This window comes from Nuphar pumila, chromosome 2, assembly GCF_984573655.1.
Source record: "Nuphar pumila chromosome 2, dmNupPumi1.hap1.1, whole genome shotgun sequence".
In the NCBI taxonomy this organism is placed as follows: Eukaryota; Viridiplantae; Streptophyta; class Magnoliopsida; order Nymphaeales; family Nymphaeaceae; genus Nuphar; species Nuphar pumila.
The window spans coordinates 93,746,138-93,762,477 of record NC_143250.1 but is presented as its reverse complement, the minus strand read 5'-3'; the positions used below and the strand labels follow the sequence as shown (position 1 = coordinate 93,762,477).

The window sequence follows — 16,340 nt, the reverse complement described above, 5'->3', positions numbered from 1 at the left end:
CTCTACTGGAAGCAGATATCGCTTCAGGTGTCAAAGATAACACATACAAGAGGGTCGACTCTCTGTGTGCAGAGGATTTGAAATGTTCAGAAGGGTCGACTCTCCAAATCTCAAGAGTCGACTTTTCTGATTGTAGAATCCCAAAGGAACCAGCAAGGGTCGACTTCTTAAACAGAGAGTCAACTCTTCGGTCTGCAGAAGCACATAGGGGTCAAAAAGGGTCGACTCTTTCTGTCTCCAGGGGTTTTCAACCCATTGAGGGTCAAGTTTTTCTAACTAAGAGTTGACTCTCAGGATCTACACAATGAGAGAGGGTTGAGTCTCTATCAGTCTCAGGGTTCTAGGCTTATAACGGGTTGACTCCCATTTACATGGGTTGACTCTTGGGCCTTCTCTATGGCTTGAGTTAGCAATGGTCGGCTCCTGCAGAGCAGGAGTCGACTCTTATCACTTTAGAAAGTTGAAAAGTTGTGTTTCAACAGCACTTCCTTGCTCAAAACATGTTATTTCCATAGCGTACTTTGATAGACAACAATTTAAGCATATTATATATAAAACTATGAAAGAACTATGCATGAAATAATGTAATCAACGTGTATGGGTTATTCACATTAATCCTGCCTTAAAACTATTGGGGTTATGTAGGAAATGATGGAATTATAGAAAAACAAAAGCTACAAGTTGGTTGGTGCAACGGCTCTTTGGCGACCTTCCAAACTGAGTGAAACAGAGGCTGGGAGGGTTACCTCCCACCACCGGTTCCTAATGGAGAATAAGGTCAAGAAGAAGAGAGAGAGATTGAGCAAAAGTGAGTGAGAGACTGATGGTTGAGTGAGAGGGGTTGGGCCTCTATTTATAGGCTACGAAAGAGGGAAGGAGAGTGTAAATGCAAACCCAGTTCACGTGAGAGAGGGAGGGCATCAAACATAGGTAAGGGACTGATGGGAATGGATGATGATTTATAAACCATCAAAACCCAAAACATGAGGAGGCGGTTTCACCCTGTGTTACTTGGGTCAAACCCCAACCGACTCTCGTGGGTCAACTCTTCAAAGGGATGGTTGACTCTTGGGTTGTTAGATAGACCACTTTTTAAAACAACATGCAAGGGTCGACCCTTCAAAATAGGGGTCCATCCCTTGTGGATTTTTTTCTACACAGGGGTCGACTCTCAATTCAGAGGGCCGGCCCTTGGGTCCCTTCTCTTAAAACAGGGATTGACTCCCTCTACATAGGGTCAACCCTTTTTTGTCAAAGGTCCCCCAAAATTGTTAGTTGTATTTCGAACTCGTTTCAACTTCATTTTTAACAAAACAAAGACCGTTCTCTTTGAAATTTCGATACTAACACAACCATATACTCGAAAGTTATAAAATATGCTTTAAAAATTCCATTATCTCTAAAAATTCATGAACATTACACAAAAAAAAAAATTGACAAAGCATGTTGAAGGTGATGATTCTTAGTAAATTATGATCATACTAAGCACATCAACAGAGTCTTTGTGAAGTGCCACAAATTTCCAGCTTGCATGGTTAGTTCACCTAGCACATTTTTATTTTTTTAACTGATATTATGATTTGTTTGGTGCATATAATTTAATTTATTGTAGTATTGGTAAGGGATATAAAGAATTATCACAGAGGATTGATGCTCATCGATTATGAGATATCACCAGCATTACAAGATGGATAAAATAATTAAACAAAACCTATTCTACACTGTCTGATCCAATGAAGATCATGATCAGGCCATTTGAGACTGGCTCTCTGCCTGAGTTCCACAATGCAATTCTCTGCTTCGTGGCTAGGGCATCCAATTTCGTGACTCTGAAGATCCTATTATTTTGCTCCAGCCATTTGAATTTCCATGCAATGAAGAACCAACATTGCCATACCAAACTTAGTTGTTGGTCATGCTATCAGAAGATCTCTAATTCTGATAGCACGACCAACTGCTAAGTTTTGTCACAAATGGGTCTTCCTTTAGCAATGCTAGATCCTTCGTGCTATCAGAAGATCTCTAATTTGAGCATTTCCTTCCCATTGAAGGTTTTTATTCCCCGCCCCCGCCCCCACCCCCCTGGAATCTGATATAGTTTTTATAAAAGGACAAAGCTAGAAAAAGTGAACTATCGTCTCCTTCTGTGTTCCACGAAAAGAGCATTGACTTGGAGTTTGGAACCCAAACCTTTTTTAGATTATCATTTGTTTGTAGACGGTCGAGTATGGGCAAGCCATCAAAAGACCCTCATATTGGGAAACCAAAAGTGCATAGAGAGTTGTTTGGGAGCCATTGAACACTCAAAGTGCATAAGGTGATCATGTAACAAAGGACTTCCAATATAACATGCCAGCCTCCTCCCTTAAGACAACTTGCTGAAGTATGCTCATAATACACATCCACTGTTGAAAAACTTGCAAGTTAGTATTCCTCTCAAGGTAATTATGGAAAAATCACATACACATTTAAAACAAAGGATTGTCATTACAGGCAAGATGCTCGATCAATTTGAATAAACCAGAGTGTGTTGAATGGGTTAAGTGAATACACTGAACCTTTGGAACCTACCCAAGGAGGTGGTTTGATGCTTAGTTACGGCATAAGATATAAATGGTACAACCCCTTAATAAAGAGGACTCATTAACCCATTCACGTTTATTGGCTACTTGGAGAGGTGGTAGATGGTACAAGTTTTGATGGCATTATTGTTACATAAACATGCTCTTTGAGTGACAATAACTCGACATCTTCAGCCATCGAAGTTAAGAGAAAGAGCTACCAATAATTATCCTAGGCGGTAGACCTCACTACTTTTGTAGAAGGTTAGGTTGCATCCTTGTAAGGCCCATCTTCGAGTGTCATCCTGTGGGGAGTTCTCTCTAGGTTGTTGCATTGTTCCCTTTAAAGCAGATCAACTAGTCATTTAGGGTACTAAAATATATGACATAATAAACTCTTGGATTATCTCAGTCTGATCTATGTATCATCTTGTGCATACCCGCAAGTGAAATTAATATTGAAACAAAGTCACTTACTTTAAATAGAAATGCATGTTTATTTATACAAATCATTGGATTGTATAGTTGCTAGTTAGCATAACTTATCAATACCTACAATCAGTCACTGGTAATATCATGGTTCGACAAGGTAGACATTTCTAGCAGGCACTTATGAAACCCTTTAGACTTACTAAATACATATTTTATTTTACAAATGTACACATGTTATATTACTTATTGACATGTATGATATAATGCCTACAACTGTTTGAGGTATTCGTATCTATCAGACTGTGAGTCTGACATATTATATTCTAACATGTTTTGGTGATAAATGATGTTGAACGCGATGAGCGGAAAGGACAGGGACTTGATCTAGTTTCTCCTTTTTACTTTCCTAAAATTTTTATAATTTGTCTATACAAACTATCGTACTATGCCTTTTTGTAAATGGATTAAAAATCCTTTAAAGGTTTACAATCAATTACTTTGTTTAGAAAAGAAAGAATGTTTTAGGAATGTTGTGACATTTTTATAAAGGCGGTTATCGAAACTTTTGAAATGTGACTTGTTCGAGATTTGAACTGGAGTTAGAAAGGTTTCCACTGTCAAGTTTTAAAAGGAAAGAAAAGTTTTAATCTTTCACGTATTTTCCAAAGGTTAGAAATCACGTGCTGTTACATTTTAAATCTTTAATCTTTTCAAACCCTATAAAAACCTATCCACCTGATGAAATTGGACAAACCCATTGTTAATCCCCATAAAATCAAGCATGTAGATCACATCTATATGATTCAGAATTAGAAAAATTATTTTTTTTTAAAACTCGAAAATCTTTTTCACATGATTGGTTCACATATTTCAGTTTGCATATTCTCATTGTGTATGTGTATGTGTATGTGCAATACCTTTAATTAGAAACTAAATATGGACCTCCTCTCAAAAAAAAATTAAGAACATAAAATTAGCCTATTTGGTTAAGTTTCATTTACATAAATATACAATTAAGTAAATAGCAACAAATTTTTTCTTTTATGATTGCCTTAATTTTGGTACGTGATTATCTTTTATTTGCACTCATTTTCATACGTGTATGTGTGCAGGTACGGTGGCAAAGTGTAGGTGCAAACGGTTATAAATTCTATTTTTTAAATTTTTTAAATCCAAACTTATAGATGATATCTACATTTTTTATTTACTAGGATCGATTATGACACATGAGCAGGTTATTGAACGACTTCAAAATTTGATAATTTACAAAGTATTAGATTTTCAGGACTCAAAAAACCATGTTTTTTTATTAAACAAATATGATTTAAAATGTAGTTCCTAACAAATGGACCTTGATAAATGTATTTGCGGGATCTTATTTGAGCCTGCTGCACTATGTAAATGTACATACCTACACCCTACCTAATATATATATATATAAGGGCAATACATTTGTGCTAAATGAAATATGCTAAATGGGACTTTAGGCTTTTTTGGTGTATTTTTTACGGTTCCAGACCCATAAATGTGTTGGGCATGGTGAATCATGTTTTTTTAATGAAAAAAATGATATTTGGAGCCTAAACCTTATAAAATCCCACCCATGTGTCGGAATAGAGCGCTCCAAGAGCTGATCCATGTAAAATCAAGTACATAGATCACATACTGTCAGAATTTAAAAATAAAACAAAAAAAAAGCTAGCACGGTTGTATTACCCTATATATATATATATATTGCTGACACACTTGATTTACACACGCATCTAATCTCCAATCAGCAAAAAACTAATCTTTCAATCATATTTAACACGTTATATTTATTATTTTTCATGTTCTAACATGATATTTTGTACCATCTTTAAACCATCCATATATTCATGAATTCTGAGCCATGAATTTTTCACCATCACAAAAATTGAATCTTGTGGTGTCCTAGACACGCTACAACCTGCAGACAAAGTAGATCCATGCATGCAAACAAGAGTGTATACCACCGTATCGGTGTATCATATGGTTGTGAACAGCCAGATATTTTCTCATTCAGGGGCAAGATTTCGTAAAACCAATTCATGAAAACAGCACCACCCTTCACGCCCATCTGTGAATGGCTCTCCTAAACCGTAGGGCTTCCATACCACAACTACTCAACCCCTTGCCGTTTCTTCGCTATAAGGAGCACCATTCCCATCCATTATAACCATGAACTCCCAAGCCATCAGCCAAGAAACCCAAAAGAGGTGAGAGAAGGTCCCCATCTCTTCTATCTTTCTCTAAACCACCTTCTCTTTCTGTCTCTCTGAAGACACGAGTTCTTTCTGACAGCTTTGGGGAAAAAAATAGAGAAAAGATGTCTTCTGGTGAGGATGGGCAGAAGAAGAAACGTGTTGCTATCATATCTGTGGCCTCAGTTGTTCTGCTGGCTATGGTTGTAGCAGTTGCCGTGGGCGTATCCAAAAAACCAAGCTCTGGTGGCTCTGGAGGTAGCGATTCTTCCGGTAATGTTGCTGCCTCGTCCAAGGCGATCGCTGCTATATGCCAACCCACAGACTACAAGGACGCATGCATCTCTAGCCTCTCCGCTGCAGCTGGCTCGAACACCAGCGACCCCAAGGACCTTGTCAAGCTATCATTCAAGGTAGCCATTGATCATATCCGCAAGGCTTTGAGCCAATCGACATTACTGCAGGAAGCACAAAAGGATCCCAGAACAAAGGCAGCACTTGACAGTTGTGGGGAGCTCATGGACTACTCCATTGATGATCTCAACAAGTCTATTGATCATGTGGCTTCCTTTAGCTTGGCTGACATTGACAGCATTATAGACAACACCAAGACCTGGCTCAGCGCTTCTCTCACATATCAGGAGACTTGCTTGGATGGCTTTGAGAACACCACGGGTGATGTTGGAGAGAAGATGAGGGGCATCTTGAAGAGTGCCAACGAGCTCACCAGCAATGCCCTCGCCATCATTGACCATGTATCGGCGATCCTGGGCTCGCTCGACATCTCCATGTTGAACCCGCACCGCCGCCTCTTGTCGATGCACGCCACCGCCGGCAATGATGGTGAATTCCCGACGTGGGTGCAGGGTGGAAAGCGCAGGCTGCTCGAAGTTCCTGCAACAAGCATTGTGCCTAATCTTGTGGTGGCAAAGGATGGGAGTGGGAAGTTCACCTCCATTAATGATGCACTTGGTGCTGTGCCTAAGAATAGCACTACCACGTTTGTCATCTACATCAAGGCTGGTGTGTATGAGGAGCAGGTCTCAGTCGGAAAGAGCTTGACCCATGTCATGTTTGTAGGAGATGGGCCAACCAAGACCAAGATCACTGGGAACAAGAATTTCATTGATGGAACCCCCACCTTCAAGACTGCAACACTTGGTAAGCGTATTACATGTAGGCCTATCTTCATAATCATAGCATATGGTTTAGTATATATAGAGAATAAAATGCTTACCCTTTTAGGTTCAGCTTATAATTCTTTGCGAATTATTCAAAATTTTTGTTTTTATCAGAAAAATATAGGTCTACGTGAAAATTCAAACCACAAAGCAGCTGTTTTATTGAGTTAATATTGTGATTATGAAAAGGTGATACTTTAAAAAAGATGATATTTGAAAACATTACTTTCTTGAAAGCGGTTGCGGTCAAATTGAACACAACCATTCATTGGTTATATTCAAGCCCCACCGTAAATTTCACTTGGGAACCTTTAGATGTGAGAGAATGGACCACAAACATGGTCCCAAAATGGCAACGGGTTTGGGGGAAGGTGCTGACCCTTTCGTTACAGGTCTAACTCTCACCGGGTGTGCGAGTGTTATTAACTGGTGGGCTCCGTAAAGGGCTTGGGTGCTGGTGGAGCAGGGATCCAGAGAGCAGCCAAGTGCCATGGCTATTTGACACAGCCAATCACATGACAGCATTTCATGTGGGGCCTGTACTATATAGATGTAGGCCCCATGCAGTGCTGTCACGTGATTGGCTATTGTCACATAGCCATGGCACTTGGCTACTCCTATGATCTTAACTAGTGTGTAGTGTGGGTGACAACTCTGGGGGTTTGCCTATTAAGTAACCTGGTCCTCAGTCATCAAAAAACTGTTCTGCAACAAGAGTACATCTCTCATGGGAAAAAAATGTGAATAAAATCATGATATTTAGATAGTCCGGTAGTTACCTTTTTAGAGAAGGGTAAATTAGTTGTCTTAGGCCTAGTAGATTGGCCACAGCAGTTAGCAGCTCATAGTCTTTCCTAGTTTAATTCATGCTTCGCCAGCCCGCTAGAGAAGTGCAGGAAGGACGAAAGGAGTCGACTGGGGCCGCTCTTGTAGATGTGCATTAAGCGCATTCAAAATCATGACCTGACCATGCACTTTGTGGCTTTTTCTAGCTGTTATTGGAGATGGATTTATTGCAAGGGACATTGGGGTCGAGAACAGCGCGGGAGCTGCGAAGCACCAAGCAGTGGCCATCCGAGTGCAATCAGACATGTCCATCTTCTACAACTGCCAATTCGACGGATACCAAGACACGCTCTACGCGCACACCAACCGCCAGTTCTACCGGGAATGTACCATCTCCGGCACCGTCGACTTCATCTTCGGCAACTCGCGGACCGTCTTCCAGAACTGCCAGATTGTGGCGAGGAAGCCATTGGACAACCAGCAGAACCTCATCACCGCGCAAGGAAGGAAGGACCCCCGCGAGCCCACCGCCATCACCATCCATAACTGCACCATCGTTGCGGACCCGGAGTACTACCCAGTGAGGTTCAAGCTTCCTACTTTCCTTGGGAGGCCATGGAAGGAATACTCAAGGACATTCTACCTCCAATCATGGATGGATGATCTTGTGCAGCCCGCCGGTTGGCACGAGTGGATGGGAGATTTGGGACTCAGTACGCTGGTCTATGGTGAGTTTGACAACAGGGGTCCTGGTGCCAACATTAGTGCCAGGGTGAAATGGGCCGGGATCAAAACCTTGACAGCTGACGAGGCAAATGAGTTCACGGTATCTATACTCCTTAAGGGAGATGAGTGGCTGAAGGACAGTGGTGTGCCCTATGTTTCTGGTCTGTTGCCTCTTGGCTCTGGCTCCTCAGCCACAGAAGCTGCACCTTCAACCACAATCGCTGCACCTGCGCCCACTGGTGCCTAAAGAAAAAAAAAACGTTTGATGAATTCTTTTGGACTTCCAATTATTGGAAGCAAAGCACAATAAGTTTGCTTGCCTAGCGAGGGGACAAAATAAACAGGAAATGACATTGTTCGTTGTTTTATTAAATATTTTTTCTCTCTTTTTTCTTTCATTGTATTCTTTTTGTTACATGTACAGACAGTCTCAAATTGAGAACCTCCCATGTATTTGGTGATGAGTTTGCTTACGTTTATGGCTTTGCATAATTGTCTATTGAAGTGCTTGTCTTCTCTTCTTGTTTGAGTTTCATTCTAGAATTGAAATTTAATACAGCTAAAGTTGTCAGAAATGGAAGATCGAAGTCTCAAAATATACCTGGACACGTTGGTCCTCCGTCTCTTGAATCTGGCTTCGTAGACTAAGGTGATGAAACTCCTGGGTCTACTCAGCAACCTGAGTTAACTGGACCCTTGTCGAAAATGGAGACACTGCCTATACATCGATTGAGCATAGTTAAAGGAACAAATTTTGCATGCATTTTTCATCTCTGTCCAAGTTTGCACTCAACCCACTCCTTGGTTCTCACAAGCCACTTGCAACTCAGTCCACCATACTAAGGCTAATATGGGTAGATAGGAGACAACCAAGAGAACTCTTTTGTGCCCGAGAATCTGATGTACAGTGAAGAAGCTCTCACTGACTAACCACTCAAAAAATGTTTGTCCAATCGCCTTGTGATTTCAAGCAACTCAATCTTGACGCCATGTGTCTCTACCAGCTCATGTAAGGGTGGGCAACGGGCTAGGCAGTCTGATGGGCCAAGCAAACCCGGACCATCATGGCCCGGGTTTGGGTCAAACTTTTAGGCCCTGATACGTTAGATACCAAGCCGAAAGCTGGCCCGTCATATGCATGGCCCCAGCCCAACTCAATCCAAGGGCTACTGGGCTGAATTGATGGGCCTTAGCCACCTAATTAATTTCTTAGTAGTTGGCTCCATAGTAACTTGGTAACTATTACTATTTACCTAATTGGTTGCATTAATTTTATGAAAACTAAAAACATAATTAGTTATATACATAGAAATTAAGTTGTTAATTATTACTATTTACCGAATTAGTGCATTGATTTTATAAGATATAGAAAGATGATTAGTTTGGTGCATTAATATTTTATGTAATTCATTGCTTTTAGTATTTTAGAAATTAATTTATGAATTTCATTTGAAAATAACCTACAAATGGGTTTGGGCCAAACTGGACCGACCCAGTCATGGGATGCTCTTGAAACCCGAGCCTCTTAAGAATTGAATGAAACCTGGCCCATTAATAAATGGGTTAGGTCATCTCTAGTTCGGACTACATTTAAAATCCGAATGGGTCAAGCTCTAAATGGACCTGGGCAGAGTCATGCTAGACCCCAATGCCCACCCTTACGCTCAAGTACACTCACTGGATAACAATCAATCTTACCTTCAGGGTGCTCATGCCAAAACTCATCATCAAAACCAAGAGGGTTTGTGTCTCCGCCTCGAACCACAAGTTGCAATGGTTGTCTCTCTGGTGTACAATATGGAACAATCTCTTTCTAGAAAGGTACACATGCTTCTACATGTAAAAACTGGTCCCCACGATGTTCAAAATGTGGATATGCTTGTACTAGTGGACCCTGGATTTGAGAATCTTCAGCCATGCTAAGGAGTTGTTCCTTTATGGTATGTTTGATGGCTTGTCCAGGGTTGGACGAAAAGAAAAAAAAAATAAAAACGAAACATTTGTTTTTTTTTATTCCATAACAATTGTTCCAAGTCCAATGTTTGTTTGGACCGTACTTAGATGCTATGTTTCAAATGTCCGTTATTTGATGATGATGTGAGGACAACAATGAATAATGGGTTGAATTACTTTGACAACCCGGGCGAACATCCCGACAGTGAAAGCCATGGCGAGAATCCACACCAGCGGCCCGACCGTCTTCTTCTCCTGGTGCATGGCCAAAGGAGGATGCTACTGCACAGGCCCAGATTCCCAGCGAATGACGACGGGTGGAAGGACGCCGATGCCATTTCCGGCAAGAAGAGGATGAACGCCGCGACAACCCAATCTAGTTTGCTTGCTTCAAATAGAATAGAATGTATCCATAATCTGTGTTGCTAGAGTACTCCTGAGCCAACCCCGACAATGCCTTTACAGCCGACTCTATCTATCATCTCCATGTTTTCGACATCAAGGAAAAGCCAATGGAAAGACAACTCTTTATGATAGTTTTTTGTATCGGCCAAGATGCTTGATGTATTTGAAGCATTTCAAATGGATGACAAGGATGTGAGAGGGCTTCTTTATCTTCATCCTCCCATGTGTTTCCTCCAAGCTGCATCAAGGAGCTCTGATTAAAAAAAAGACAAGATAAAAAAATTACACAAGGCAAAAAGATCGCTGGTCAATAAAAGATTTGATTTAGGTAGTGTATCATATGTTTTTCAACCCTATGCTCACCAGCATTGTGCTTGTTTTGTAAGATTCCCATATTAAGAAACTGAATACAATTTCCAAGCAACAAGATTATCAGGAAGAACTTACCAAGCAATAAGGAAAAGCCAAAAGATGTAAACAAATGGAATCTGATCAGGTCATGCTGAAAATGAGCGTTTTTGCTCATGCGGACATCGTGGCCGTCTGTTTGCATTTTGGGTGAATGCCACGTGGTTTTGTTGACTTTTGAGCTTTTTAAAATGCAAATCGGATGGCCACGATGTCAGCATGAGCAAAAACGCTCATTTTCAGCATCACCTGATCTGATTCTTAAACAAATGGAAGCAGGTTTGACAAAGGGCTCAAAGACATACGAAACAACTTTAAATCGGCTATAGTTTACAGCAAATGACAAAAATTTTGAGCTACCAACAAATAAGAAAATTGAGTTACACAAGCCTCCCACCAACTAAAGATCATGCAATACAATTACATTTGTTTATTGAGAGGAAAGATCAAGCTAAGGATGTAAACACTAAACTTGCAACGTTTATCACAGAAGAATTTATCCTCAGCATTCAATGTCTCAGTAAACCGAAATTTTTGAGACAACTGGTGATAGAACTCTTCTATTCTATGTCAAGGCTCAAATCTAAAAATGTTTCATCCCTTGTTGTTACTGTTTCATACCGCAAGCACCTTGTTTCATTGGAGAGGATACCTCAAAAAAAAAAAGCAAAGTTGGGTTACCTTCCAGAAGGGATGAACAAAAAGTATGAAATGTCCTTGGTGGAATACATCACAAAGTTTCATAGCTTAAAACATTATTGCCCAAATGTGTACACGACCGACGAGAATAGGGTGATGAAATTTGCCCGAGGACTAAAGGCAAGACTGAGGAATCGCCTATACAATAGAAGGCCGAAAACTCTCGACGATGCCATCCAGGTAATAAAGGCCTACATTCTTGAACCTATTAGTTTAAAAAAATAAAATAAAATTATATTATTTGAAGAGTGGTAGAAAAATCTAACCCTCGAGTCTAATATTGTTTGAGCAGGTTGCTACCCTGCTAGAGGATGATTGGAAGGAAGAACAGAGGTCCCAGAAGAATCAGACTGGGGTACAACAACCCGAGTTCAACAAGAGATTCGAAGAAAAGAAATTCACCCTGTCGGCCAAGAAACAAAAGCACAATAGAAGAAACAAGCAAAGACAGGTACAAAACCAGAGGTGCCGAAAATGTAATCATTTCCACCTTGGGTAGCAGTGTCCTCGTGAGACTGGTGCTTGTCTATATTATAGAAAGATGGGACACTACATCAAGAAGTGTCACAAGAAGCAAGCAGATGAAGTGAGATGCGTAATCAGGGGACCGCATCTACAGCAGCAACAACAACCGCAAGTGATTCAAAAGAAGGTGGCGGGTAGAGTCTACGCTACCTCGATGAAACAACTGCATAAGGGAGATTTGATGCAAGGTACAATGTTTATATCTAGTCAAGCCGCCCTTGTACTATTTGATTGTGGTGCTACACACTCTATCATAGTTGTGAATTTTGTTAAACAACTTAGGCTACCCACTGAATCATTGAATCAAGAACTGATAGTGTATAATTTCCTAGGATTCAATGTGATATATGTAAATTACATGTCAGACATAGAAGTCATACTAGGAGAACAGAATTTGCTTGCAAACCTAATCCTACTCGACATGACAGAATATGATGTCATATTGGGTATGGATTGGATTTTTGAACACTATGCTAGTGTCCTTTGCAGAGAACGAAAGTTAATCCTATCTTGATCCGGTATACTAGAGGTCGAATTTCAACTTTTGAGACCTGTGATAACGAAAAGGGTAATCGCTGCTCTTAAGGCTCAAAATATCTACAAAGAGGAATATAGCTTTCCTGGTCAGTGTGATAGGAGTGAAAGCCAAGCACATATCGATCGAGAAACTAGAGCTCATTCATGATTTTTCTGATGTATTCTCAAAGGAACTTTTAGGATTACCTATACAACGAAAAGTGAAATTCGGGATCGAGTTGGTGCCTGGTACAAAGCCAATTTTGAGAACACTCTATTGAATGACACCAAAGGAACAGAAGGAGCTAAAGAAGCAACTGCAAGAGTTTATGGAGCGCGGGTTTGTTTGACCAAGCATATCTCCTTGGGGAGCATCGGTCTTGTTCGTGAAAAAGAAAGACGGGTCCATGAGGTTATGCATTGATTACAAAATGCTTAACCAGGAGATGGTGAAGAACAAGTATCCATTGCCACGCATAAAAGATTTGTTCGACCAGCTGAAAACGGCAAAAGTATTTTCAAAGATTGACTTAAGGTATGGTTACCATTAGTTGAGAATAAAAGATGAAGACATTCCAAAGTCGACGTTTCAAACAAGATATGGACATTACAAACCCAATTGCATTCATGGATTTAATGAATCGGGTATTCAGGACATACCTCGATACCTTCATCATCATTTTCATCGATGATATATTGGTATATTTCGATAATGCAGAGGAACATTAAGAACATCTGAGGATCGTCCTGGAAACCCTCCGAGCACACCAATTATACGCCAAATTTTTGAAATGTGAATTTTGGCTCGACAAAGTCATGTTCTTAGGACATGTGATATCAAAGAATGGAGTCTCGGTGGATCCAGCAAAGGTGATTGTTTAACTCTACTGAAAAATTTCATAATCTACTTGAACCATTCTTTTTATTGAAAATTTAAAATTTTGAATATTTTTAAATAGGTCGAGGTAGTAATAAATTGGGCACAGCTGAAGAATGTCAGTGAGATCTAGAGCTTTATCAAACTAGCAGGGTATTACAGGCGATTTATACAAGATTTTTCAAGGATCGCTATGCCTATTGTAACACCTGCAATTTTGCTTTAGTTTAACTTTTAAATTTAGTTTAAAATAAGGTTAAATTCAGGCAAAATTCAAGAGTTTAAGTAGAACTAGGATTCTAGTTAGATCTGTTATGAGTTATAGATCTCGTAGAAGATCCGATTTGTGATTTTAGATTTTGGTTGGTTCAAAAAATGCAATTTCTTAGTTTTCTTAAAATTCTTGAATTTCTTGATTTTCTTGATTTTGAATTATTATAAAATTAAGTTTCAAGTTATGAAGAAAATTGCAAGAATAATTATAAATTTTAAAATATGTGGAATAAACAAGAAATTAAATTATCTATATATTTTTAGATTATATAGATTTGAACCTTAAATTAGGTAGTGGATTTAACTAATAGTATTTGGATTCAACCCAATTAGGTTGAATATAATCCATGACATTTTGATCTAATTAGGAATGAATTGGATTAGATATAACTCATGATTATTTGATCTAATTATATTGAATTGGACCCATAGTGTCGGATGCTTTGAACAACATCATTATTGTTTCAATAAAAATTTCAGTCGATCAGCAACTTACCTATTATATCGAAGTTGACATTAACGTTTCTCATTTTAAGGACATCAAAATTGACTATCTACACGCCCAAATTGGTGTTGATTTGAGTGTTTTATCATCAACCAAAGATTATGCCTAATTGTAGGTCAAAATTAACATTTTTCAACATTAACTAAATTTTATTGTTATTCCGTGTGTGCACGATTAAATCTAAGATCACCATGATGATTTACGTTTTGAGTGCTATTGAATTGATTATTTAAATGCCGAATTCTGATGAGTCTTTGGGTCTGTAGGCCTCTTGAAATGTTACTATGTTACTAAAACCTAAGTGAGGGTAACAAGTCTTCACGTTTCTACTCTTGCTTAATTAATTCTGAAATTTAATAAATTAAGACCTATAATTTATTTTATTATTTAATTAATAAAAAATAATAAATATTAACATTTTATTATTAGAGATGGGACTCTTGGCTAAGCCCATCTATAAATATAGGCTCTCAAGTGGAGGATTAAAAATGTTAGTTCTTTTTTTCTCTTATGTTTTTATTAGAATTCTCTATATTCTTCTTTTTCCATCTTTTTATTCTTCCTTAGAGCTTTTCTTAGCAGTCATTGAAGCTGCTCCAAGGTGCCACGACGGAAGACAATGGTGTTGGTGGTTCTGAAAACACATTTCAGGTAGGATTCATCCTACGCGTAGCATAGATAGAATGCAAACACATAAACCGTGTGTCTTTCTGATTCTATGGGTTGATCCATAGTGGAGCAGGTCTAGAATATGTTTGAAAAAGGTTTTGAAAGTGCTTTTAATTCAATATCATGCATTAAAATAGATCTACAAAATCGTGATTGTATGGATTTTTACCTTAAATCTTGTTCTTACTCCTTTGATTTTGCATGAGATTAAATCTTGGTTATTCTGTTCTCATTTTTTTATCCTGACCTATTTTAAAAAAAATGATATCTCTATGAAAATGAAGTCGATAAATAAAACTAAAAATAGTGAAGTGTTCTACACATCCAGGGCTTGAATTTAGAATCTTGTTTTGTTTCATTTGGATCTAGTTTCAGGCCAAAATGTCCATTGCAACAAAGCACATGTTTTCTGCCCTGTCTACAGAAAAAATATATATTAAGTGAGAAAAAATTACCCTACACGCCCAAGGGTCTTATCGACCCTATTGAGTTCAAAATTTTCAAAAATTATTTTTGAGAATTTTGAATTAACCCTTAAGGGATAATTAAAATAAATAATTTAGAACAAGGTCTTGGTGGTTTGATAACTTCAACAGTGTGTAAGGAGGTTCTAACCTGTGTCACATGGATACGAATGTGGAAGGGGACAGAATGCGGATACGTAAGGTACAATACGCTAAATTTTAAAAATTTGGACAAGGGAACACGATTGTACACAGATAGATGTATGTATATGTGTGTATAAAACAATAATTCTAAATCTCTATAATTAGGAACATCAGATAATGAAACCAAGTTGAAATTGACATGTAATGTAATTGATGAGAAAATTTAAAAGAAAAATAACTTAAGTGAATATAAAATAAGTAAATAGATCATAAAAGGAAATAGATAAAGTTAATGACACAATGCTGATTGTGTGAGAAATTGGTTTGACTATGTCCGTGAAGTATTTTGTCATGTAACTCATGTCCATGAAGTGTCTGAGTGTCGCGTTGGTACGGAATGCACATGCTAGGTGAAGTGTCCATGTGACATAGGTTCTAAGTTTTAACCTAAGTCATTAACCTAACTATTGATATTGGTCTTTGGAGAAAGTTTCACAATTCATAAAGTTTCACAAGCCAGCTTAATAGAGAAGAATTGATACATAGTAAGGAGGAGAAATCCATCCTGGAGTAGCTGACAAAGATTAAGAATATTTATGATCAATGATGGCGATAACATACATTAGTTTTATGTGGACTTGGATTCAAAATCTTTGTAACAAGTGTCACAACAAAGCCTCTATATTCACAATTTGTTAAATTTTGCCCCATATTAATACATTATGAGTCTTTATTTCCAAGTAAGAAGAAGTCCATCATTTTGATCTTTAATAAAAATTCAATAGGTGGTATTTAACCATTAATAGTGTCCAAGTCTCATATATCCTATTTAGGGAATTGTTGTGCCTTTTCTAAATGAAAGAAAATGCTACAGTAATTCACACTTTGGGAAATGCCAAAATTATTTGAATAAAAAGAGGATGATAGGTACATTAGGGCACAAGAGGGTTGAAAAAAGAATGGTCACACAAATAAAGTAGAATGAGTTATGAGT

At 38.5% G+C, this 16,340-nt stretch overlaps 1 pseudogene; it reads left to right on the top strand.

The window, feature by feature from the left end:
• Positions 1–5,340: 5,340 nt before the first annotated feature.
• Positions 5,341–8,155, top strand: LOC149846168 (putative pectinesterase/pectinesterase inhibitor 21 pseudogene; annotated as a pseudogene).
• The last annotated feature ends 8,185 nt before the right edge of the window (positions 8,156–16,340 follow it).